Source organism: Bufo gargarizans, chromosome 2 (genome assembly GCF_014858855.1).
Source record: "Bufo gargarizans isolate SCDJY-AF-19 chromosome 2, ASM1485885v1, whole genome shotgun sequence".
In the NCBI taxonomy this organism is placed as follows: domain Eukaryota; kingdom Metazoa; phylum Chordata; class Amphibia; order Anura; family Bufonidae; genus Bufo; species Bufo gargarizans.
The window spans coordinates 47,860,556-47,886,196 of NC_058081.1; the positions used below are offsets into that span (position 1 = coordinate 47,860,556).

A 25,641-nucleotide genomic window follows, 5' to 3' on the forward strand; every position below is an offset into this window, starting at 1 on the left:
CCATTGGCATGGAGCCTAAGATGTTTGTAACCTCTTTCTCCGTTTCGGGGGATAGTAGAGTTTGACCCTCTCCCTCGGTTGAGGTGGGAAGATGCAGATGCCGTAAGAAATTATCTATCAGGGTATCCCTGTCCGCAATAGACCCCGTAACCCCATCAGGGAGTCCGTATAGGTCTCGATAAAATGTTTGGAACTCACTGGCTATATCTGACGTTTTATGTAAGGTGGTGCCATCTTTCGTATTAATCCCCGCTATATACATTGAGTCCTTTTTTTGCTTCAGGAGAGAGGACAATAGCTTCGTACCCTTGTCCCCATGGGAGTAAAAGCGAAATTGTGAGTATTGGTATGTTTTCGCATAACATGCATTTAGGTGGTCAAATTAAGATCACCTCCTATTAATCTGATTCCTTCGGCGAAGGAGGCAAACGTCTTCAAAGTACTGACAAGCCATTTTGTTTGACCCCGGTTAGGGCTGTATAGACTGGCAAGGGTCACTACCTGGGTACCTATTGAGCCTTTCACAAATACGTAGCTCCCTTCCGGGTCATCTTGTATACAGGTCAATTGGAAAGGGACTCTCTTTGATATAGCAATGCCAACCCCTCTAGCTGCCTTACTGAACGCGCTAGTAAACCAATGCTGGAAGTATGTTCTGGGGAGGATGGGTACGTGCGCTGACTTAAAGTGCAATTCTTGCAGGAAACAGATGTCAGTGTGCAACTTTTTCAGCATACATATAACCTGTGACCTCTTCTGTGGGGTGTTAAATCCTCTAACAATAAAGGAAGTACATTTAATCAATGCCATGGTATAGTCTAAGTGGAAACCATAGAGCAAGCAGTGGTTTGGATTCATGCATGTGACCAGGGAAACACATTAAAATAAGGAACAGTTAGAACAACCAGGAAATGGAGTAAGTCTCCAACTTGGGTATCGGGTGACTTGTGCCTAACGCGCAGCCTATCAGGAGAAGGCAAAGCGCGAATGGCCCAAGCCAGCCTGTTTTGAGGCGCTTGCACCATGATTGCGCCAATAGATCCCTGGTGAGTGCCATGTAGGTCCGTAGGCAAGCGGCTATACGGGGGGAGTAAGCCAGCCTGTCCCGCGAGTCATGGCAAACAGAATCAAATAAGACAAACATCCTATCAACCTAGCCAATAAACATATGGCCTGACCGGCCCAGAGGCAACTCATTGGAAAAGACACCCTATGCCGCATTTCCCTTACTATGGGTCAGTCTAACATACAAAATAAACGTACAAATCAGACATGTAAGGCAAACATATAGAACATGGCTGTGCACCCCGTCCACACCAATGGAAAGGATATATCACAGCAGCATTTTGCGGACCGTCCGGCCGGGTCGGCCCACCCAGGAGCAGCCCGTCCGCAGCCCAAAAACTCGAGGTATCCCAACCTGGGCCCCGGGTCGCGAGGTAGCAGCTGAGCGTCTCCTAATAGGTAGCAAACAAAATAGGCACATATAATTTCAGCTTATACTTGCACGCTGGAACACAGAGAACGTCCATAATGTGGGGTAGCCCGACATCTCCGGTAAAAGCTGTCAAGCAAGGCATGCAGCCTCAAGGCCTGTTGTTGGACTTTCTTTTCGCCACCGCTTTAATCCACCTCTGCTCTGCGGGCAAGTCAGGAAGCGGGACTCCCGTATCAGCAGATGGGAGCCATGATGGTATGTTCAGAGGGGTCGTCTGGAGCAGAGTCCACGCTGCTGGTAAGTCCGCTGGTGTACGGATCGTGCATCTCTTACTGTCGGAGGAGAAGGTTAGGCCGAATGGAAAAAGCCACTTGTAGGGCATTTCAATGGCCCTCAGATGGTCGGTGAGCGGTCTCAGGATTCTCCGCTTGTTCAAAGTTGAGGGTGCTAGGTCCTGAAACAAGAGGATCTTGGCCCCTTCGTAGAGCGGTTCCTTCTGTTCTCTGGCAGCTTTAAAGATTGCCGCCGTGTCCACATACCCCAGCAGGAAGCAGACCACATCCCTCGATGGGTCAGTGTCATTCGGTTTCGGCCTAAGTGCTCTGTGTCTACGTTCCACACAGATCTCGGCAGCCCGTTCAGCTCCTAGTAGGCCGGAAAATATGGAGGTTGCCGCCTCAGGTAGTGCGTCATGCGGTACCAGCTCTGGGAGACCTCGCAGCCGGATATTTTTCCGTCGGCTACGGTTCTCCTGGTCTTCTATCAGAGCATAGGCATTATCCAGAGAAGAGGCAAGTGCGGCGCTGTTGTCGCCTAACGTGTGGGCAAAAGTTAGTATGGCCGCCTGTGTGTGCTCCAGCTTCTCAACACGATGCCCGATGTGTTTCAGGTCGCTCTTGATTTCAGTGAGGTCTTGTATCACCGGAGCCAACGCTGAGGTCAGGGCTTGTTGTATGAACTGGCGCAAAATGGGTGCTAAGGAGTTTGCTCGGAACCCGGCGTCTGTATCTGAAGGGACGCCGTCCGCTCCCTCCGCATCCTGCAGCCAGTCCTCGTGCTCAGGCAGCGCCATCTTGGCGGCGCTCGCGGCCAAAGGCCTCTTATTTATAAATGTATCGGTCCAGTCTGTTAGGTTCTGGCTTGTCTCTGGGGATGTATCGTCCCACTTTGCCCATTCTTTTGAGGCTAGGTAGCAAAATTAACCAGTTTGCTGGCTCACATGGAGAGGAGCTCTCTCACATGCGTCTGGCTTGGTCGGCAGTCAAGCTCCGCCCCCCATAGTAGTTATATTCTTGTACATAGGAGGCAGTATTATAGTAGTTATATTCTTGTACAAAGGAGCAGTATTATAGTAGTTATATTCTTGTACATAGGAGCAGTATTATAGTAGTTATATTCTTGTACATAGGGGCAGTATTATAGTAGTTATATTATTGTACATAGGAGCAGTATTATAGTAGTTATATTCTTGTACATAGGAACAGTTTTATAGCAGTTATTTTCTTGTACATAGGGGCAGTATTATAGTAGTTATATTCTTGTATATAGGAGCAGTATTATAGTAGTTATATTCTTGTACATAGGAGCAGTATTATAGTAGTTATATTCTTGTACATAGGAGCAGTATTATAGTAGTTATATTCTTGTACATAGGAGCAGTATTATAGTAGGTATATTCTTGTACATAGGAGCAGTATTATAGCAGTTATTTTCTTGTACATAGGAGAAGATCTGAAATAATCTAAATCCTAGTTCTGCAGTAACATAGTAACATTGTACATAAGGCCGAAAAAATACATTTGTCCATCCAGTTCGGCCTGTCATCCTGCAATATTACATCAGCCTGTGAATCCTTCATCCACTGTTCCAGGACAGATCACTGACACGTCTTAGGCAAGAAAAACACAAGATATAAGTTGTCTTTATGTTTGCACAATTATGCGAACTGCGTAGTGGGGTTTAAAAAGTTGTTCCATTGCATTGGCCGGGAATCGAACCCGGGCCTCCCGCGTGGCAGGCGAGAATTCTACCACTGAACCACCAATGCCCTGAATGAATGTTCTCTTCTCCTTTAAGGAGTTCAGGACATTAGTAAGATGTTACAGCACAAACAATATGTGCTCTTCATAGCATAGGACGGACCTTGAGGTTCAAATGTACATTATGTGCTCCTTATGTCCCCTGTCAGCCCCTTAAGATATACCGTAATAACTGTGTTCTTTACATGGTATTTTACATACTGTGGGCTCTGTGTTATAGTAGTTATATTCTTGTACAAAAGAGCAGTATTATAGTAGCTATATCCTTGTACATAGGAGCAGTATTATAGTAGTTATATTCTTGTACATAGTAGCAGTATTATAGTAGTTATATTCTTGTACATAGGAGAAGTATTATAGTAGTTATATCCTTGTACATATGAGGCAGTATTATAGTAGTTATATTCTTGTACATAGGAGCAGTATTATAGTAGTTATATTCTTGTACATAGGAGCAGTATTATAGTAGTTATATTCTTGTACATAGGAGGCATTATTATAGTAGTTATATTCTTGTACATAGGAGCAGTATTATAGTAGTTATATTCTTGTACATAGGAGGCAGTATTATAGTAGTTATATTCTTGTACATAGGAGGCAGTATTATAGTAGTTATATTCTTGTACATAGGAGCAATACTATAGTAGTTATTTTACTTGTACATACGAGCAGTATTATAGTAGTTATATTCTTGTACATAGGAGGCAGTATTATAGTAGTTATATTCTTGTACATAGGAGCAGTATTATAGTAGTTATATTCTTGTACATAGGAGCTGCATTATAGTAGTTATATTCTTGTACATAGGAGGCAGTATTATAGTAGTTATATTGTTGTAAATAGGAGGCAGTATTATAGTAGTTATATTCTTCTACATAGGAGCAGTATTATAGTAGTTATATTCTTGTACATAGGAGGCAGTATTATAGTAGTTATATTCTTGTACATAGGAGGCAGTATTATAGTAGTTATATTGTTGTACATAGGAGCAATACTATAGTAGTTATTTTACTTGTACATAGGAGCAGTATTATAGTAGTTATATTCTTGTACATAGGAGGCAGTATTATAGTACTATATTCTTGTACATAGGAGCAGTATTATGGTAGTTATATTCTTGTACATAGAATGCAGTATTATAGTAGTTATATTCTTGTACATAGGAGGCAGTATTATAGTAGTTATATTGTTGTAAATAGGAGCATAGAAACATAGAATGTGTCGGCAGATAAGAACCATTTGGCCCATCTAGTCTGCCCAATATACTGAATACTGTGAATAGCCCTTGGCCTTATCTTATATGAAGGATGGCCTTATGCCTATCCCATGCATGCTTAAACTCCTTCACTGTATTTGCAGCTACCACTTCTGCAGGAAGGCTATTCCATGCATCCACTACTCTCTCAGTAAAGTAATACTTCCTGATATTACTTTTAAACCTTTGCCCCGCTAATTTAAAACTATGTCCTCTTGTAGCAGTTTTTCTTCTTTTAAATATTCTCTCCTCTTTTACCTTGTTGATTCCCTTTATGTATTTAGCAGTTTCTATCATATCCCCTCTGTCTCGTCTTTCTTCCAAGCTATACATGTTAAGGTCCTTTAATCTTTCCTGGTAAGTTTTATCCTGCAATCCATGTTCCAGTTTAGTAGCTCTTCTCTGAACTCTCTCCAAAGTATCAGTATCCTTCTGGAGATATGGTCTCCAGTACTGCGCACAATACTCCAGATGAGGTCTCACTAGTGCTCTGTAGAGCGGCATGAACACCTCCCTCTGTCTACTGGTAATGCCTCTCCCTATACACCCAAGCATTCTGCTAGCATTTCCTGCTGCTCTATGACATTGTCTGCCTACCTTTAAGTCTTCTGAAATAATGACCCCTAAATCCCTTTCCTCAGATACTGAGGTTAGGACTGTATCACTGATTTTATATTCTGCTCTTGGGTTTTTACGTCCCAGGTGCATTATTTTGCACTTATCCACATTAAATTTTAGTTGCCAGATTTTTGACCATTCCTCTAGTTTTCCTAAATCCTTTTCCATTTGGTGTATCCCTCCAGGAACATCAACCCTGTTACAAATCTTTGTGTCATCAGCAAAAAGACACACCTTACCATCGAGGCCTTCTGCAATTTCGCTGATAAAGATATTAAACAATATGGGTCCCAGAACAGATCCCTGAGGTACCCCACTGGTAACAAGACCTTGGTCTGAATATACTCCATTGACTACAACCCTCTGTTGCCTGTCCCTCAGCCACTGCCTAATCCATTCAACAATATGGGAGTCCAAGCCCAAAGACTGCAGTTTATTGATAAGCCTTCTGTGTGGGACAGTATCGAAAGCCTTACTGAAGTCTAGATAAGCGATGTCTACTGCACCTCCGCCATCTATTGTTTTAGTCACCCAATCAAAAAAATCAATAAGACTAGTTTGACATGATCTCCCTGAAGTAAACCCATGCTGTTTTTTTATCTTTCAATCCATGGGATTTTAGATGTTCCACAATTCTCTCCTTAAGTATGGTTTCCATTAATTTCCCCACTATTGATGTCAGGCTTACTGGCCTATAGTTGCCCGATTCCTCCCTACTACCTTTCCTGTGAATCGGCACAACATTTGCTAATTTCCAATCTTCTGGGACGACTCCTGTTGCCAGTGATTGGTTAAATAAATCTGTTAATGGTTTTGCTAGTTCGCCGCTGAGCTCTTTTAATAGCTTTGGGTGTATCCCATCAGGCCCCTGTGACTTATTTGTATTGATTTTAGACAGCTGACTTCGAACCACTTCTTCTGTAAAGACACATGCATCAAAAGATTCATTAGTCTTCTTTCCTAACTAAGGTCCTTTTCCTTCATTTTCCTTCATAAAGACTGAACAGAAGTATTCATTGAGGCAGTCAGCTAGTTCTTTATCTTCTTCCATATACCTTCCTTCTTTTGTTTTTAATTTTGTAATTCCTTATTTTAGTTTCCTTTTTTCATTTATGTATCTGAAGAATGTCTTATCGCCTTTTTTCCCTGACTGAGCTAATTTCTCTTCTGCCTGTGCTTTAGAAGCTCTTATAACTTGTTTGGCCTCTCTCTGCCTAATCTTGTAAATTAGCCTGTCATCCTCGTTTTTTTTTTTTTATAATTCCTAAATGCTATCTTTTTGTTTTTAATGATTTTGGCCACTTCTGCTGAGTACCACAGTGGTCTTTTCCTTTTTTTGCTTTTACTGACAAGCCTAATGCAATTTTCTGTTGCCTTCAATAGTGCCACTTTTAAGTAGTCTCATTTCTCCTGGACTCCAATGAAACTGTTCCAGTCTGATAGGGACTCGTATACCACTAATCTAATTTTAGAAAAGTCAGTTTTTCTAAAATCTAAAACTTTTGTTTTTGTGTGGTGTGACTCAGTCACTGTACTTATAGTAAACCACACTGACTGGTGATCACTAGATCCCAAGCTTTCCCCTACAGTAATATCAGATACCAAATTCCCATTTGTGAATACTAAATCTAAAATGGCCTCCTTCCAGGTTGGCTCCTCAACTACTTGTTGCAGAGATAATCCCAGTAGGGAATTTAGAATATCTGTACTCCTGGCAGAACTAGCTATTTTGGTTTTCCAGTTTACATCAGGAAAATTGAAGTCTCCCATAATGATAACTTCCCCCTTCAATGTCATTTTAGCTATTTCCTCAACTAGTAGATCATCTAATTCTTTGACTTGGCTAGGAGGTCTATATATCACACCTACACGAGTTACCTTATGATTATCAAGCTGCAAGGTAACCCAAGCTGACTCTAAATTGTTCTCGCTAACTTGTATCAAATTAGATTTTATGCTGTCTTTCACATACAGGGCCACCCCTCCCCCTTCTTTTCCTTCTCTGTCTTTCCTGTATAGCGAGAACCCTGGTATTGATATATCCCAGTCATTCCTCCCCTTGAACCTCGTCTCAGTAACAGCCACTACATCTATATTCTCAGATGCCATTATAGCCTCAAGTTCATTGATCTTATTCCCTAGACTGCGAGCATTTGTAGATAAAAATCTGAGCTTGTTATTTCTTAACCTTTGTGCTACTGGCATCTTCTGGCATTGTTCCGGGGGGCAGTCGGACTGCTGGATTATCACTCTTTTGCCCCCCTTTCCTAGTTTAAGTGCTCCTTAGCAAATACTTGGAACTGTTCACCGAGGACATTCGTTCCTTTGAGAGAAAGATGCAAACCATCTTTCTTGTACAGTTCTTTTCCATTCCAACAAGAGCTAACATGAGACACAAAGCCAAATCCTTGTTTCCGACACCATTCACCAAGCCATACATTGAATCCCTTAATGCGCATCTTCCTGTCATGCTGAAGGTTCTGCACAGGCAAAACTGCAGAGAATGAAACAGTTGATGCATCCTTTCCAAGTAAGTGAAAAGCTTCTTTCACCTTTGAAACCTCATTGCAAGCCAGATCGTTTGTCCCAAGAAGGACAATAACATCTACTTCCCTTTCCTGTTTTGCTTGCCTAACAATATTAAGGATCCGTCGTCTATCCCTGCTAGCGGTAGCACCAGGGAGACATCTTACGACACAATTCTCCTCAAACTTCACACCTCTTATGATGGAATTGGCCCAACAACAGTTGCTTACTATCAGTCCTCACCTACTCCTTTTTCTCTTTGGCTGCAGTCTTGCATACTTTAGGCATGGGAGATGATTGTTTCTCACCCACTGTGCTTGAGACATCCACCATGTTGCTCTTGCACTCTGAAAGTGCTGCAAATAAATTATGGAGAGCCACAGACTGTGGGACATGTCTTCTATCCACAACTCTCAGTCTACCAGAACCTACAGTAACTCATCTTCCATTTCTAGGGGGCCTCTGTGGCAGTGGCATTGCAATGTTCTCAGTCTGAGTTTACTTAATGGTTAATTTACAAATCTCATATTTCAAAAAGGTAATTTCCTGTTGCATTATGGAGAGCTGTCTACAGATCAGACAGTATCCAAACCTCTGAAGAGTGGAACCTGAAATAAAAGCACAACCTGCACAGAACCAGGTCTGCCATTGCAAAGAGGGGGAAAAAAATAAAATTAAAATAAAATAAAAATAATTAAAGCAATATTATAGTAGTTATTTTCTTGTACATAGGATGCAGTATTATAGTAGTTATATTCTTGTACATAGGAGCAGTATTATAGTAGTTATATTCTTGTACATAGGAGGCAGTATTATAGTAGTTATATTCTTGTACATAGGAGGCAGTATTATAGTAGTTATATTCTTAACCAAATCTCTTTTTATTGGTCAAATCATGTGCAAACAGAAATGTACTGATACAAGAACCCTTTTACATCAATACACATACAGGGAGCTTCAAAAACAGCAGAGGTAAAATACATCTTTTCAGGCACTTTCAGCAAGCTGCACATGGCAAAGATGAACAAAAACACCCTCAAAGAGTGTAACACATTAGACATAAGATAAAACAAATGAAAATGAAAAGGACTGGAAGACAGACAAAAGGGAAGAGGGGGGGGGAAGGGATGGAATGCTCTATCCGGCAGGATGTTTAAAGTTTTCCCAGGGGCTCCATGTTTTCAGAAATTTAGCACGGGTATGTGACTCCCAATGGGCCAGTTCCTCAAACCTGTACAACTGATCTATTTTTCCTATCCACCTCATAACAGTAGGAGGTTCGGTTTGTCGCCATAGAAGGGGGATTAAGAGCTTGGCCGCTGTAATAAGTATAGTAGGTAAATCTGACTTAGCTGGGGTGATCGACGCGTTTGGGCACCAGAGTAAAATCAACTTGTGATCCAAGACAATGGAGGTGGAACAGATCTTGTTCAAATCAATTTCTATCTGCCTCCAATAGGGGCGAATAATAGGGCAACTCCACCATATGTGCGAGAGAGAGCCGATGCCCGCTCCACACCTCCAGCAGACCTCAGGAATCTCCGGATTAAGTTTATGAAGGAACTCAGGTGTTTTATACCAGCGGGTTAGCAATTTATACGAGTTCTCCTGAATTTTGATGCATCGGCTAAAGCCGTGTGAGTGGGTCAATATAAAGGCTTTCTCTGGGTCAGACAGTGTAAGGGATAACTCTTTTTCCCAGGAGCCTATAAAGTGGGGTTCAGAGTACGTAGAAGATAGTAATTCTTTATACATCACTGAGAAGGGTCTGCTGGAGGGTCGAGCGGCCCTCAGCCTCTGTTCTAACCAGGTGGGAGAAGCAAGGTGAGAGGTCTGCAGCTTCAAAAGTTTAATATCTCTCTGAAAGCTAAGGAGATGTAGAAATGCTATCAATTTAACCCTAGGCAATCCGAGTATCCCCTCCCAATCCAGCCCTCCCCCTGTGGACACCACCTCCTGTAAAGTATGATTTCTGAGCAAAGCCCATACTCCCGTAGCATTCGATACTTTAGGATTGATAAAGGACTGCAGGAGATGTAGCGGAAGGTCGGGGCTAGGGAAGTTAAGCGTCTTGGAGCCATATAGCATAGACCAGGTGAGTAGTACCCCTCTCCACAACAATGGCAATTTAGAAGCCGTGGGGGGACAGGAACGAACACCCCACAGTATCACCCTTTCACGGTCTGTAAGTAAAGCTCGTTCCAAACGCGAACAAATACTTCCAGAGCGGTCTGAAAGAAGATCCAAGCCTCTGCACATAAGATTTGCTTTATAATACCCATGAACATCAGGTAGTCCAAATCCCCCAAACCTCCTCTCCCTAGTCAGAATGGTATAGGCTATTCTAGGGGACCGACCTCTCCAAAGAAAGAGGGACAACATCCGGCGAACCTCTATGAAGTAGGACTGCGGAATCCATATAGGTAATGTCTGTATAAGGTACAAAAACCTAGGAATTATATAAGTTTTTAAGTAATTTTTTCTTCCTATCCAGGAGATAAATGGCATGTTTAAGGATTGTAATTGTGTCCTGACAGACTTCAGTAAATGCAGGTAATTAGACGGGAACAGCTCTTTGGGATCCGCTGTGACACGAATGCCAAGAAATGGTATTTCTTTCGGGGCCCACTTGAAGGGGGTGGAGTTTTCCAGGTGTTGCACCACATTAGAAGGGCAGGAAATATTAAGGGCCATGGATTTGGAGTAATTAATCTTAAAATTGGAAACAAAACCAAACTCTTCAAAAATAGCAAGCAATTTGGGGAAAGACGTCTTAGGGTTTGAGGTCATCACCAGTAGATCGTCCGCAAAGGCAGCAGTCAGGTGTCTCTGAGATCCTATGGTAATTCCCTCAATCTCAGATGATTGGCGAATTTTGCTTAAAAGTGTCTCCATCACCATTACAAATAGTGCTGGAGAGAGTGGGCATCCCTGGCGTGTGCCATTTGTGATGCCAAATGATGGGGAAAGGGTCCCGTTGACTTTGACCCTGGCAGAGGGGGCCAAATATAGTGAGAACACAGCCGAAATAAATTGCTCCGGTATTCCAAACTTAGCCATTGTTTTAGACATGAAGGGCCAGCTCACCCTGTCAAAAGCTTTTTCCGCATCAGTGCTCAATAACGCTACCGGCACCGCCTTAGCTCTCGCCCAAGACATCAGATGCAATAGACGGATGGTGTTCTCCGTGCCCCGTCTGCCAGGGACAAAGCCAACCTGCTCACCATAGATTATATCTGGGAGTATCTGTTGAAGACGTTGGGCCAATATTTTCGCCCACCATTTGACATCTACATTCAATAGTGAGATGGGCCTGTAGCTGCCGCATTCAAGGGGATCTTTATTCTCTTTAGGGAGAATGGTTACATGGGCCATCAGGGATTGTGAGGGTAAAGAACCACCCTGTAGTAGATAGTTGCATAAGGAGTTAAAGTAGGGAAGGAGTGTGTCTTTAAAGGTCTTATAGTATGCAATGTTTAGGCCATCGGGGCCGGGGCTTTTACCAGATGGGATAGAAGATAACACTTTCAATATCTCTTCATCTGTAATCGGGGAGGTGAGTTGGGAGACTTGAGAGGGGTTCAGTGATGGGAGATTAATTGAGTTAAGAAAAGCGTCTGATGCCTTGGCAATCATATCAGGAGTAGCCTGGTTCGGAGGGGGTAAGTTATATAAACCGGAGTAAAAGGCGCAAAAAGCTTTTGCTATTTCAGGTGTGGTTTTACGTTTGATACCCGCTGCGTCATTAATGGCAGGAATAAAGGAGTCTGCCTGCTGCTTCTTACTGAGCGCTGTCATTAGCTTGTTTCCTTTGTCATCATGGGCGTAGGCTTTAAACTTCGCTCTGAACAGTAATTTTGCAGAGGTGACATTTAAAAGATTCTTTAAATCATTTCTAGCTTCACATAATTCAGCAGCTACTTGGGAGGCCTGAGACTGCTTGTGTGAGAGTTCAAGGGCCGAAATACGGGACACTAACAGGTTTTGGGCCTGGGAACGCTTCTTCCTGATATGAGAGCCAAGTGCAATCAGCTCCCCCCTAATCACAGCTTTGTGCGTCTCCCAAATAATGGGAATAATTGGGGCAGACGGGCCGGATGCATTTATCTTAAAAAACTCTGCCAGTAAAGCTGACAATTTGGAGACACTGTCAGGGTCCTGAATAAGTGTATCATTCAGTCGCCATGTCCAGTCTTTCTTTGGGAGGTCGGTCAGATATAAGGTCAAGGAGATTGGAGCATGATCAGACAATACAATGTTCCCAATTTTAGCACCAGAAACAAGTGAGGCATTAACTGATGAGAGAAAAAGGTAGTCAATCCTATGGTACGATGTTTTGGCAGGAGAATAAAAGGAATAATCCCTTCCGGAGGGATTCAATGTGCGCCACACATCCATTACTCCCAGCCTCCTCAAAGAAATCTTGAGACGCCTCAAGAGTCTGTGCGTAATGGATGACCTGCCTGCGGATGAGTCTAGAGACGGTTCAAGGGCCACATTAAAATCCCCCCCTAAAATAAGCATTCCCTCTTTAAAGGCACTCAACTGCTTAAGGGTCTGAACGAGCCATGGGACCTGACCCCTATTAGGGGCATAAACATTCGCCAAAGTAACAGAGGTGCCAGCAATCAGGCCCTTGAGGAACAAAAAACGCCCCTCAGGATCCGTGGAGTTCGCAGTAAGCTGGAACGGAAGACTCTTGTGCACTGCAATGCTGACCCCCCTGCTAGCCGACGAATGGGTGCTGTGAAACCACTGAGAGAATTTTGCAGTAGACAATTTTGGGACCTTCCCGGTTTTAAAATGTGTTTCCTGCAAGTAAGCTATAGAAGTTTTATCTTTTTGCAAAAGCGACAGTACCTGAGATCTCTTACATGGCTCGTTCAGACCCCGGGCATTCAGTGAGGATACGACAAAGGTAGTCATGACAACCTGATATAGAATGAAGAAAAAGCATATGCCACCTGAGAATCACATAATGCAAATGCACAATAACACGCGGTAGAGCATGGAAGGAGGACAAAAGGAAAGGAGACAAACGGACAGACTGGGGGAGACAACAAACAGGTGATAAAGCAAATTAAAGACAAATAGACAAGCAATTGAACCGAGCAATCAAGCTCACATTGTGGGAGTCCCATGAGACATCTGATGCTGGCTAGACCCTTTTTCAGTGCGACAATAAGCCGGGATCTAACATCAGAGGGGGGCTTCCATGGGACAACTGAAAGCCGCTGAGAGGCTGTCAGGAGGGGGATGAACCTCATGTGGTGAGGAGCCGGAGAAACCCCATAACTGAACTAACTGGGGTAGAACAAAACATAGCCTCAAACACCCGTCCGAGCCAGGGCATGGCTGTACGGATACAAGTGGACGAAAGGCCACACAGTCAGCTGTGATCTTCAGCCAGCGAGCTCGGCCACTTTGCACCGCAGGGCAGGACAGCGTCCATAACTCAGAGCAAAACTTCTCCAGTCAAAAACGGGCAAAGGAGCTGGAGACAAGGGCACACAGCCCAATATCATGCTGCACAGCTGCATCTGCTGTACGAGGGGATATGAAAAACCTCATGCGGATAGCAAGAGGTTAAGGCTTGCAGATCAGGTAACTTGGCGGCTTTTCTTGCTTCTCTCCGCTTTCCCTGGGGAGACTTCTGACCAGGTCTCAACGCTTGGAGGGGCAGGTAAGGGATCCCCCTGGTCAGCGGGCATCCAGGACGGGACATCAATAGGCGTCAGGCCCAGCGGACCCCAGATGGTCTTCAGATCCGCCGGTGTGCGGACTGTGAGCTGCCTGCCATTCTTCAAAATGGCTAGTCCAAATGGGTATAGCCACCGGAACTGTGTGGCAGATGCCTTCAAGGCCTCTAATAGTGGCTTGAGTATGCGCCGCTTAGCCAGCGTGGTGGGCGCTAGGTCTTGGAAGAACAATATGGCGGAATCTGCATACCTCAGGTCTTCAGCTTCTCTGCCGGATCGGAGTATGTCCGCAGTATCCACAAAACTTAGCAGACCGCAGATCACATCGCGCGGTGGGTCCGATGGTTTCGGCTTAGGCCGTAGAGCGCGGTGGATGCGTTCCACCACCACTGTGGCGGCCCGGTCCGGGCCTAGTAGCTGGGCGAAAAGTTCAGACGCCACCTTGCGAAGGGCCTCGTGCGCAATGGATTCCGGCAGGCCTCTGATTCTCAGGTTCCGGCGTCTGCTCCGGTTTCTCCTGGTCCTTCTATCCGAAGTAAGGCCTCGTTAAGCATATCTCGGTGTGCCTGTAGAGCCTGGTAGGTCTTTCCCTCATGCAGAAGGATCGCTTCTTGTGAGGTTTCCAGCGCCATCACTCTGTGGCCTAGGCCCCGGAGGTCCTCTTTAATGTCCTCTAGATCCCTTTTCAGGGGAGCCAGAGCCGCGTCCAGAAGCTCCTTAAGAACTTCCTTAGATAAATTTGAACGCCTCCGCGGCAGTCTGCATACCGATGCCTCCGATGCGCTTCCCGCTTCAGACGGGTCTTCAGCGTCTGATGGCTGCGGCGCTCGTGGCGCCATTTTGGAGCTTTCGGCGGGACGCAGTTTCGCCTGCTTTGTGAGGTACTGCTCCATATCAGGCTGCTTCGAACGAGCAGGTGTCAGCTCCAGATGTTCCCTGGGTCGGTCTTTGCCTGTTTTCCCCATTAGTGAGCACTTTTATAGCATATAAAGGGGTTTAATCACCAGCAGAAGTGAGGAGCTCAGGAAGCTGCTGCCATTCAGCTTCAAGGTCTATAGTAGTTATATTCTTGTATATAGGAGCAGTATTATAGTAGTTAGATTATTGTACATAGGAGCTGTATTATAGTAGTTATATTCTTGTACATAGGATGCAGTATTATAGTAGTTATATTCTTGTACATAGGAGCAGTATTATAGTAGTTATATTATTGTACATAGGGGCAGTATTATAGTAGTTATATTCTTGTACATAGGAGCAGTATTATAGTAGTTATATTCTTGTACATAGGATGCAGTATTATAGTAGTTATATTCTTGTACATAGGAGCAGTATTATAGTAGTTATATTCTTGTACATAGGAGGCAGTATTATAGTAGTTATATTCTTGTACATAGGAGGCAGTATTATAGTAGTTATATTCTTGTATATAGGAGCAGTATTATAGTAGTTAGATTCTTGTACATAGGAGCTGTATTATAGTAGTTATATTCTTGTACATAGGATGCAGTATTATAGTAGTTATATTCTTGTACATAGGAGCAGTATTATAGTAGTTATATTCTTGTACATAGGGGCAGTATTATAGTAGTTATATTATTGTACATAGGAGCAGTATTATAGTAGTTATATTCTTGTACACAGGGGCAGTATTATAGTAGTTATATTATTGTACATAGGAGCAGTATTATAACAGTTATTTTCTTGTACATAGGAGAAGATCTGAAATAATCTAAATCCTATTTCTGCAGTCTGATGTATATTACATCAGCCTGTGAATCCTTCATCCACTGTTCCAGGACAGATCACTGACACGTCTTAGGGTTTGCTCCAGGAGTACATTGCCAGTAAATCAGAGCAAATGGCAAGAAAAACACAAGATATAAATTGTCTTTATGTTTGCACAATTATGCGAACTGCGTAGTGGGGTTTAAAAAGTTGTTCCATTGCATTGGCCGGGAATCGAACCCGGGCCTCCCGCGTGGCAGGCGAGAATTCTACCACTGAACCACCAATGCCCTGAATGAATGTTCTCTTCTCCTTTAAGGAGTTCAGGACATTAGTAAGATGTTACAGCACAAACGATATGTGCTCTTCATAGCATAGGACGGACCTTGAGGTTCAAATGTACATGATGTGCTCCTTATGTCCCCTGCCAGCCCCTTAAGATATACCGTAATAACTGTGTTCTTTATATGGTATTTTACATACTGTGGGCTCTGTGTTATAGTAGTTAAATTCTTGTACATAGGAGCAGTATTATAGCAGTTATTTTCTTGTACATAGGAGCAGTATTATAGTAGTTATATTCTTGTACATAGGAGCAGTATTATAGTAGTTATATTCTTGTACATAGGAGGCAGTATTATAGTAGTTATATTCTTGTACATAGGAGCAGTATTATAGTAGTTATATTCTTGTACATAGGAGGCAGTATTATAGTAGTTATATTCCTGTACATAGGATCAATATTATAGTAGTTATATTCTTGTACATAGGAGCAGTATTATAGTAGTTATATTCTTGTACATTGGAGACAGAACTATAGTAGTTATATTCTTGTAAATAGGAGGCAGTATTATAGTAGATATATTCTTGTACATAGGAGCAGTATTATAGTAGTTATATTCTTGTACATAGGAGCAGTATTATAGTAGTTATATTCTTGTACATAGGAGCAGTATTATAGTAGTTATATTCTTGTACATAGGAGCAGTATTATAGTAGTTATATTCTTGTACATAGGAGCAGTATTATAGTAGTTATATTCTTGTACATAGGAGCAGTATTATAGTAGTTATATTCTTGTACATAGGAGGCAGTATTATAGTAGTTATATTCTTGTACATAGGAGCAGTATTATAGTAGTTATATTCTTGTACATAGGAGGCAGTATTATAGTAGTTATAGTCTTGTACTTAGGAGGCAGTATTATAGTAGTTATATTCCTGTACATAGGAGCAGTATTATAGTAGTTATATTCTTGTACATAGGAGAAGATCTGACATAATCTAAATCCAAGTTCTGCAGTCTGATGTATATTACATCAACCTGTGAATCCTTCATCCACTGTTCCAGGACAGAGCACTGATACGACTTAAGGTTTGTACTATTTGAAAGTTCCATCAGTAAATTTTCAGTAAAACAGAGCAAACAGCAAGAAAAAAGATGTAAATTGTCTTCTTGTATTCTTAATTTCTGTTTGCACAATTATGTGAAATGCTTTGTGAGACCTAAAAAGTAATTTCATTGCATTGGCCGGGAATCGAACCCGGGCCTCCCGCGTGGCAGGCGAGAATTCTACCACTGAACCACCAATGCCCTGAATGTATGTTTATTGCTCGTTTAGGGAATTTCAGAAATTCGCCTCCTGCTACAGAACAAAATGTGCACAGAAAAGATCTCGAAGTTTCAAAACTGCATGACGTGCTCTCTATGATCCCTGCCATCCCCTCAAGGTACATATCCTAATAACTGTGTTATTTGTATGTTATTCTACATACAGTGGGCTCCGTGTTACAGTAGTTATATTCTTGTACATAGGAGCAGTATTATAGTGGTTATGTTCTTGTACATAGAAGCAGTATTATAGTAGTTATATTCTTGTACATACGGGCAGTATTATAGTAGTTATATTCTTGTACATAGGAGTAGTATTATAGTAGTTATATTCTTGTACATAGGAGTAGTATTATAGTAGTTATATTCTTGTACATAGGAGCAGTATTATAGTAGTTATATTCTTGTACATAGGAGGCAGTATTATAGTAGTTATATTCTTGTACATAGGAGCAGTATTATAGCAGTTATATTCTTGTACATAGGAGCAGTATTATAGTAGTTATATTCTTGTACATACGGGCAGTATTATAGTAGTTATATTCTTGTACATAGGAGTAGTATTATAGTAGTTATATTCTTGTACATAGGAGTAGTATTATAGTAGTTATATTCTTGTACATAGGAGCAGTATTATAGTAGTTATATTCTTGTACATAGGAGGCAGTATTATAGTAGTTATATTCTTGTACATAGGAGCAGTATTATAGCAGTTATATTCTTGTACATAGGAGCAGTATTATAGTAGTTATATTCTTGTACATAGGAGGCAGTATTATAGTAGTTATGTTCTTGTACATAGAAGCAGTATTATAGTAGTTATATTCTTGTACATACGGGCAGTATTATAGTAGTTATATTCTTGTACATAGGAGTAGTATTATAGTAGTTATATTCTTGTACATAGGAGTAGTATTGTAGTAGTTATATTCTTGTACATAGGAGCAGCATTATAGTAGTTATATTCTTGTACATAGGAGCAGTATTATAGTAGTTATATCCTTGTACATAGGAGCAGTATTATAGTAGTTATATTCTTGTACATAGGAGGCAGTATTATAGTAGTTATATTCTTGTACATAGGAGCAGTATTATAGTAGTTATATTCTTGTACATAGGAGCAGTATTATAGTAGTTATATTCTTGTACATAGGAGCAGTATTATAGTAGTTAGTTATATTCTTGTACATAGGAGCAGTATTATAGTAGTTATATTCTTGTACATAGGAGGCAGTATTATAGTAGTTATATTCTTGTATATAGGAGCAGTATTATAGTAGTTAGATTCTTGTACATAGGAGCTGTATTATAGTAGTTATATTCTTGTACATAGGATGCAGTATTATAGTAGTTATATTCTTGTACATAGGAGCAGTATTATAGTAGTTATATTTTTGTACATAGGGGCAGTATTATAGTAGTTATATTCTTGTACATAGGAGCAGTATTATAGTAGTTATATTCTTGTACATAGGAGCAGTATTATAGTAGTTATATTCTTGTACATAGGAGCAGTATTATAGTAGTTATATTCTTGTACACAGGAGCAGTATTATAGTAGTTATATTCTTGTACATAGGAGCAGTATTATAGTAGTTATATTCTTGTACATACGAGCAGTATTATAGTAGTTATATTCTTGTACATAGGAGGCAGTATTATAGTAGTTATATTCTTGTACATAGGAGCAGTATTATAGTAGTTATATTCTTGTACATAGGAGCAGTATTATAGTAGTTATATTCTTGTACATAGGAGCAGTATTATAGTAGTTATATTCTTGTACACAGGAGCAGTATTATAGTAGTTATATTCTTGTACATAGGAGCAGTATTATAGTAGTTATATTCTTGTACATACGAGCAGTATTATAGTAGTTATATTCTTGTACATAGGAGGCAGTATTATAGTAGTTATATTCTTGTACATAGGAGCAGTATTATAGTAGTTATATTCTTGTACATAGGAGCAGTATTATAGTTGTGCTATAAGCTGCATTAATGTAATTCCTTTAATTTGCATTACTGAAATAAATAGACTTTTGCCCGCTGCTGGGAGCTGAGAGAGCAGCTCCGATTGTGATTGAGCGCATCCACAGGGCCTTAAGGCCCAAGCCAAAACCTGGTGAGCCACCACGGGATGTAGTATGCGGCATCCTAAGCTATGTGGACACTGCTGCACTGCTCAAGGCGGGAAGGGAGGCCGACCGCATCATGTACGGTGAGACCCCAGTCCTTTTCTTCCAGGACCTGGCCCCCTCCACCTTAGCCAAGAGGCGCATCGTGAAGCCGCTCCTAGAGGCCCTTAAAGCCACAGCTACGCCATTCCGATGGCTCTATCCCTTCGGTCTGGCCATCTTGAAAAACGGGAGGCAGTATACGGTGCGGACCCCGGGAGACCTGAAAGCAATATGGGGCCCTCTTGGGATTGAACCCATCACAGTTCCCTCGTGGATGCCGGCTGATCAAGGGGACCCCCTGCCTACCCCTCCGGGTATAGATTAGTGGCAGCAAGTTTCACCTTCCAGAGCTGGGAAACAAGGAAAAGGCCGGTCACAAGCACCTGTTACCTGACTTTGTTCCGGGAGGCGCTGAAGGCGCTTTTGTTCACTCTCCACTGAGTTCAATGTTCTGTGACTTTGCTGGGTCCCAAGACGTAGGAACTCTGTCTGGCTCTGCCTGAGCTGAAGTTTCATCGTTTGTCCATTTGGACTTATTTTAGGTCTTGGCCCACTGCCCCGTTCCCATGGGTTTTGGGCCTGACCATATGCTTTACTACCTTGCCTGCATGAGACGCAGGTTACGAGCTGTATGTTAGCGCACTGACTGCACTGTTAGTTATGCGGGGGTTATATGTCTGCCCTGTTGTCAGTTATGTTACTGATTATGTCCTCTCCCTCACCCCCTTCCTTTCCACCCCCGGTGGCCCCACAGGAGCCCCCCTCTGACAGATCCCGGCTGTTTGCCGCTATGAAAAAGGATCTCCAATGTGTCAGATGCTGGGTGGGGTCACGTGCTCCCTGTCCATGGGGAGACATTCTTTGTAATTTGGGTTGTGTTACTGTCTCATTTGTTATGTTTTTTCTTTTGACTTTCCCTTTCTCCTCCTCTTTCCTCCCTTTCTTTCTCTTACTCCGTCCGTTGCTTTCTAGACTGGATGTCCTCTTGCTCTGGGCCGACAGGCCTCCTCTGTCTTCACTATGGCCTCTGTTGTAGTTGCCTCACTGAATGCCAGGGGTCTGAACGAGCCATGTAAGCGGTCTCAGGTGCTCTCTTTGTTACTGAAAGATGAGGCCTCCGTTGTATTCCTCCAAGAAACTCATTTTAAATCAGGGAAGATCCTGAAATTGTCCCAAAACGCATTCCCACAATGGTTTCATAGCTCTTTTGCCTCGGCTAGCAGGGGCGTCAGCGTGGCCGTCCACAAGCGCCTACCCTTCAAACACTCCGCTGTCCTTGCGGACACTGATGGTCGCTTCTTATTCGTTAAGGGGCACATCGCTGACGCGCCTGTTACCCTGGCTAATTTATATGCCCCAAATAGGGGTCAGATCCCCTGGCTCGTTCGGACTCTTGAGCAATTACAGGCTTTTAGTGAGGGCATGCTTATACTAGGAGGTGACTTTAATGTGACTATGGAGCCAGGCCTTGACTCGTCCTCTCAGAGGTCTGAAGACTGCTCTGAAGAAGCTGCGGGTTATTGATGTGTGGCGCACTATGCATCCCTCTGGTAGGGATTATACATTTTATTCAAACGCTAAAAAATCCTTCCATAGGTTGGACTACTTGTTTTTATCCTCCCCCCATATTTCTCAGGTGGTAGACACGAGGATTGGGAACATTACGCTTTCTGATCACGCCCCAGTATTTCTCCGAGTGTCTATGACAGCTCTTCCTAAACGAGAGAGAATATGGCGTCTTAATGACACATTGATCTCCGACCCTACCAATGCAGCTAGAATCTCCCGGATTATGTCTGAATTCTTCTCTCTTAATGCAGTGGGCGACCCTCCTCCCTCCCCCTCCATCTTGTGGGAGTCTCATAAGGCGGTGGTTAGAGGAGAATTAATTTCCCTGGGCTCGCATGTTAAAAAGTTGCGCTCCAAGGCTGTAGATGACCTGCTGTCCCGCATAGCGAGTCTTGAACTGACCCATAAGCAAACCCAGGCTCAGGCTGTGGCTGCTGAATTAGCGGAGGCCAGGACGGGACTGAAAAACTTGCTCAACGCCAAATCAGCGAAACTTATATTCCGCTCCAGGTTTAAAGCTTATGCCCATGGGAACAAAGGTAATAAACTGATGTCTGCCATGGCTAAGCAACGTCACGTGGATTCATTTATCCCTGCTATTCTAGATGCGAAAGGCAATAAGCACAAGTCGACTCACGATATAGCGAAAGCGTTTAGTGCTTTTTATGCGGCTCTATATAACCTCCCCACTCCAGACCGTCCTGGTTCAGCCTCTATTAAGCAAGCCACAGATGAGTTCCTGTCCACTCTGAAGCTGCCCTCTATTAGTCCCCTGCAAGCTTCCCAACTAGTCGCCCCTGTATCAAGAGAGGAAATTGGCAAGGTCCTTTCCTCCATTCCTTCAGGAAAAAGTCCAGGCCCGGATGGACTCCCTATATCGTATTACAAGACCTTCAAAGACGTTTTGACCCCTCACTTTCAGGCACTTTGTAATTTCCTCCTGACTGGAGGTTCTCTACCCCCCCCAAACGTTAGAGGCCCACATAACTATAATCCATAAAGAAAACAAAGACCCCCTCCACTGTGGCAGTTATCGCCCGATTTCACTGCTAAATGCGGACGTCAAGTGGTGGGCCAAGATACTGGCGCAGCGAATACAGCTGATCCTGCCGGATCTTTTTGATAGCGAGCAAGTGGGGTTTGTACGTGGCAGACAGGGCTGTGAAAACACGATACGTTTGCTCCATCTTATGGATTGGGCTAGAAGCTCCTCCACGCCTCTGGCTTTGCTGAGCACGGACGCGGAGAAGGCCTTCGACAGGGTCGGTTGGCATTATATGTCACGGGCCCTGTCGAGGTTTGGTTTCCCAGATTCGTTTATATCTGCGATCTTCACTCTGTATTCAGCCCCGTCTGCCAGACTCAAAATAAATGGTACGCTTTCTCCCTCCTTTTCCATATCCAATGGGACAAGGCAAGGGTGTCCCCTCTCCCCATCTCTGTTTGTCATAGTGATGGAGACTTTGCAGTGTAAGATCCGGCAGGATCCTGCTGTTAGGGGCTTGACCATTGATTCTCAGACCCACTTGACAGCCGCATTTGCAGATGACCTACTTATTATGACTTCCAATCCCGAAACATCCTTCCCTAGGCTTTTGTCTCTTTTTGAGGAGTTTGGTTATGTGTCAAACTTTAAAATTAACTATGGCAAGTCCATGGCCCTAAACGTTACTTGTCCAGAATCGGTTAAAGAGGCCCCCCAGGATACTACCCCCTTTCACTGGGCTACAAAAGACATAGTATTTTTGGGTGTGCATGTCCCGGCTCAGGCGAAGGACTTATTTGCTCTGAATTATGCCCCCTTATTGTCCTCAGTTAGGAAGCAGCTGCACTCTATTAAACTGCCGTTTATTTCTTGGTGTGGCAAGAGGAACTACCTCAAGACCTTTATAGCTCCTAAATTTTTGTACCTTCTGCAGGTGTTGCCTATCTGGCTGCCGCACTCATTTTTTGTAGACATCCGCAGAGTTTTCTCCCTCTTTTTGTGGGGAAGTAAACCCTCCAGAATTGCTTATTCGGTGCTGACCAGAGAGAGGAGGTTTGGCGGCTTTGGTCTGCCCGACATACGTTCCTACTATGTGGCCTTTCAACTATTTAGAGGTCTATCCCTCCTCAATAGCACTTATAGTGCACCATATGTGTGTCTTGAGCGCTCCCTGCTCTCCACTAGAATGAAGCGGATTCTCTGGGGGCTGTCCCCTTGTTCTCCGGGTAGTTCCTCTTTGCCACTCCTATGGAAGGGTATGTTTGTTGAGTGGGCCAAGCAGTTTAAGGATAGAACACTTGAGTTTCCCATACCGGGTACTCCGCTTTCCTCTTTACAGTTTTATGTCCATCAGGAAGCTGAGAAGCCCTCAGGTATCTGGCCTCTTTTGGCCGAGATCCCTTTAAGTGAGATCCGGTCCCCGGATGGGTCCCTGGATTGGTCCACGGTCTTGAATGACCCTAAAGTCAAAAAAGCTTCCTTCCTACAGAGTTTTGCCCTGCAGAAGGAGATTAAGATGATTAAGCTACCACCCCCCACCACCTCTGGAACCCCCTCTTGGCTGTCTAGGAGACTATCAGACGCCCGTAGGATCCCTAAACCGCTGTCTACCATATATAAGGAGTTACTCTCAGCCTCCGCTCCTGAGCTACATTTCCTTTCTTAATGGGAAAGGGAATTGTCCATCCACCTTACAGACCCGGAAAGGGCTTTTGTCCTTGCACACTCTCACGGCTTTAGCCGCTGTATTAAGGTGCAAGAAAACTCGTATAAGCTGCTTACGAGATGGTACAAGTCCCCAGAGTTTTTGCATAGGCTTAACGCAGATTTCCCAAGTGAGTGCTGGAGGCGTAGAAAAGACGTAGGCTCTCTGTCACACATTTGGTGGCACTGTGAAAAGATTAAAGCGTTCTGGACCAGTATAGAAGCTCTGATAAATGAGGTGTGTGCTAAGCAGGTTAAGCTGGATCCTAAACTGATCCTGCTTTGGTGCCCTAATGACTCGCTTTCCCCCTGTAGATCTGATCTTCCTACTATGCTCATCACGGCGGCGAGACTGCTTATCCCGCTGCTTTGGAAGGATACTGAACCTCCCACTGTTTCGATGTGGAGGGATAAGGTGGATCAGATCTACAGGTTTGAAGAGCTGGCCCATTGGGAATCTGGCATGCGTTCCCGCTTTCTGAAAATCTGGTCGCCCTGGAAGACATATAGGAAGTTCCCCTGACGGAGTTGGGAAAAACTCCCCTACCCCCCCCCCCTTCCTTTCCCTTCCTTCCCCTCTCTTTTCTTCTTATTTGTGTTATATTTGATTTTTATTGTCTGTCACATTTGATGTATCATTTTGTACAACATGTGTTGCACTGACATGCATTTGTGGTCACGTCCATGGCTGATTTGTGACTATGCCTTACCAGTGATGCTACGATGGTTTGTGATCGATTGATATGCCTTACTCTTTGAATAAAAATAAATTTGGTTAAGAATATAACTACTATAATACTGCCTCCTATGTACAGGAATATAACTACTATAATACTGCTCCTATGTACAAGAATATAACTACTATAATACTGCTCCTATGTATAAGAATATAACTACTATAATACTGCCTCCTATGTACAAGAATATAACTACTATAATACTGCCTCCTATGTACAAGAATATAACTACTATAATACTGCTCCTATGTACAAGAATATAACTACTATAATACTGCCTCCTATGTACAAGAATATAACTGCTATAATACTGCTCTTATGTACAAGAATATAACTACTATAATACTGCTCCTATGTACAACAATATAACTACTATAATACTGCTCCTATGTACAAGAATATAACTACTATAATACTGCTCCTATGTACAAGAATATAACTGCTATAATACTACTCCTATGTACAAGAATATAACTACTATAATACTGCCTCCTATGTACAAGAATATAACTACTATAATACTGCATCCTATGTACAAGAATATAACTACTATAATACTGTCTCCTATGTACAAGAATATAACTACTATAATACTGCTCCCATGTACAAGAATATAACTACTATAATACTGCCTCCTATGTACAAGAATATAACTACTATAATACTGCTCCTATGTACAAGAATATAACTACTATAATACTGCCTCCTATGTACAAGAATATAACTGCTATAATACTGCTCCTATGTACAAGAATATAACTACTATAATACTGCTCCTATGTACAAGAATATAACTACTATAATACTGCTCCTATGTACAATAATATAACTACTATAATACTGCTCCTATGTACAAGAATATAACTACTATAATACTGCTCCTATGTACAAGAATATAACTACTATAATACTGCCTCCTATGTACAAGAATACTACTACTATAATACTGCCTCCTATGTACAAGAATATAACTGCTATAATACTGCTCCTATGTACAAGAATATAACTACTATAATACTACTCCTATGTACAAGAATATAACTACTATAATACTGCTCCTATGTACAATAATATAACTACTATAATACTGCTCCTATGTACAAGAAAATAACTACTATAATACTGCTCCTATGTACAGGAATATAACTACTATAATACTGCCTCCTATGTACAAGAATATAACTACTATAATACTGCCCCCTATGTACAAGAATATAACTACTATAATACTGCTCCTATGTACAAGAATATAACTACTATAATACTGCCTCCTATGTACAAGAATATAACTACTATAATACTGCTCCTATGTACAAGAATATAACTACTATAATACTGCCTCCTATGTACAAGAATATAACTACTATAATACTACTCCTATGTACAAGAATAGAACTACTATAATACTGCTCCTATGTACAAGAATATAACTACTATAATACTGCTCCTATGTACAAGAATATAACTACTATAATACTGCTCCTATGTACAAGAATATAACTACTATAATACTGTCTCCTATGTACAAGAATATAACTACTATAATACTGCCT

The 25,641-nt window shown here is 42.4% G+C and overlaps 3 non-coding genes across 3 annotated transcripts; all 3 read right to left on the reverse strand.

The window, feature by feature from the left end:
- Positions 1-3,414: 3,414 nt before the first annotated feature.
- Positions 3,415-3,485, reverse strand: TRNAG-GCC. The gene has a single exon. It is a non-coding gene; the product is annotated as a tRNA-Gly (tRNA).
- Positions 3,486-15,522: 12,037 nt separating this feature from the next.
- On the reverse strand, positions 15,523-15,593 carry TRNAG-GCC. The gene has a single exon. It is a non-coding gene; the product is annotated as a tRNA-Gly (tRNA).
- Positions 15,594-16,825: 1,232 nt separating this feature from the next.
- On the reverse strand, positions 16,826-16,896 carry TRNAG-GCC. Its single transcript has one exon. It is a non-coding gene; the product is annotated as a tRNA-Gly (tRNA).
- Positions 16,897-25,641: the final 8,745 nt, after the last annotated feature.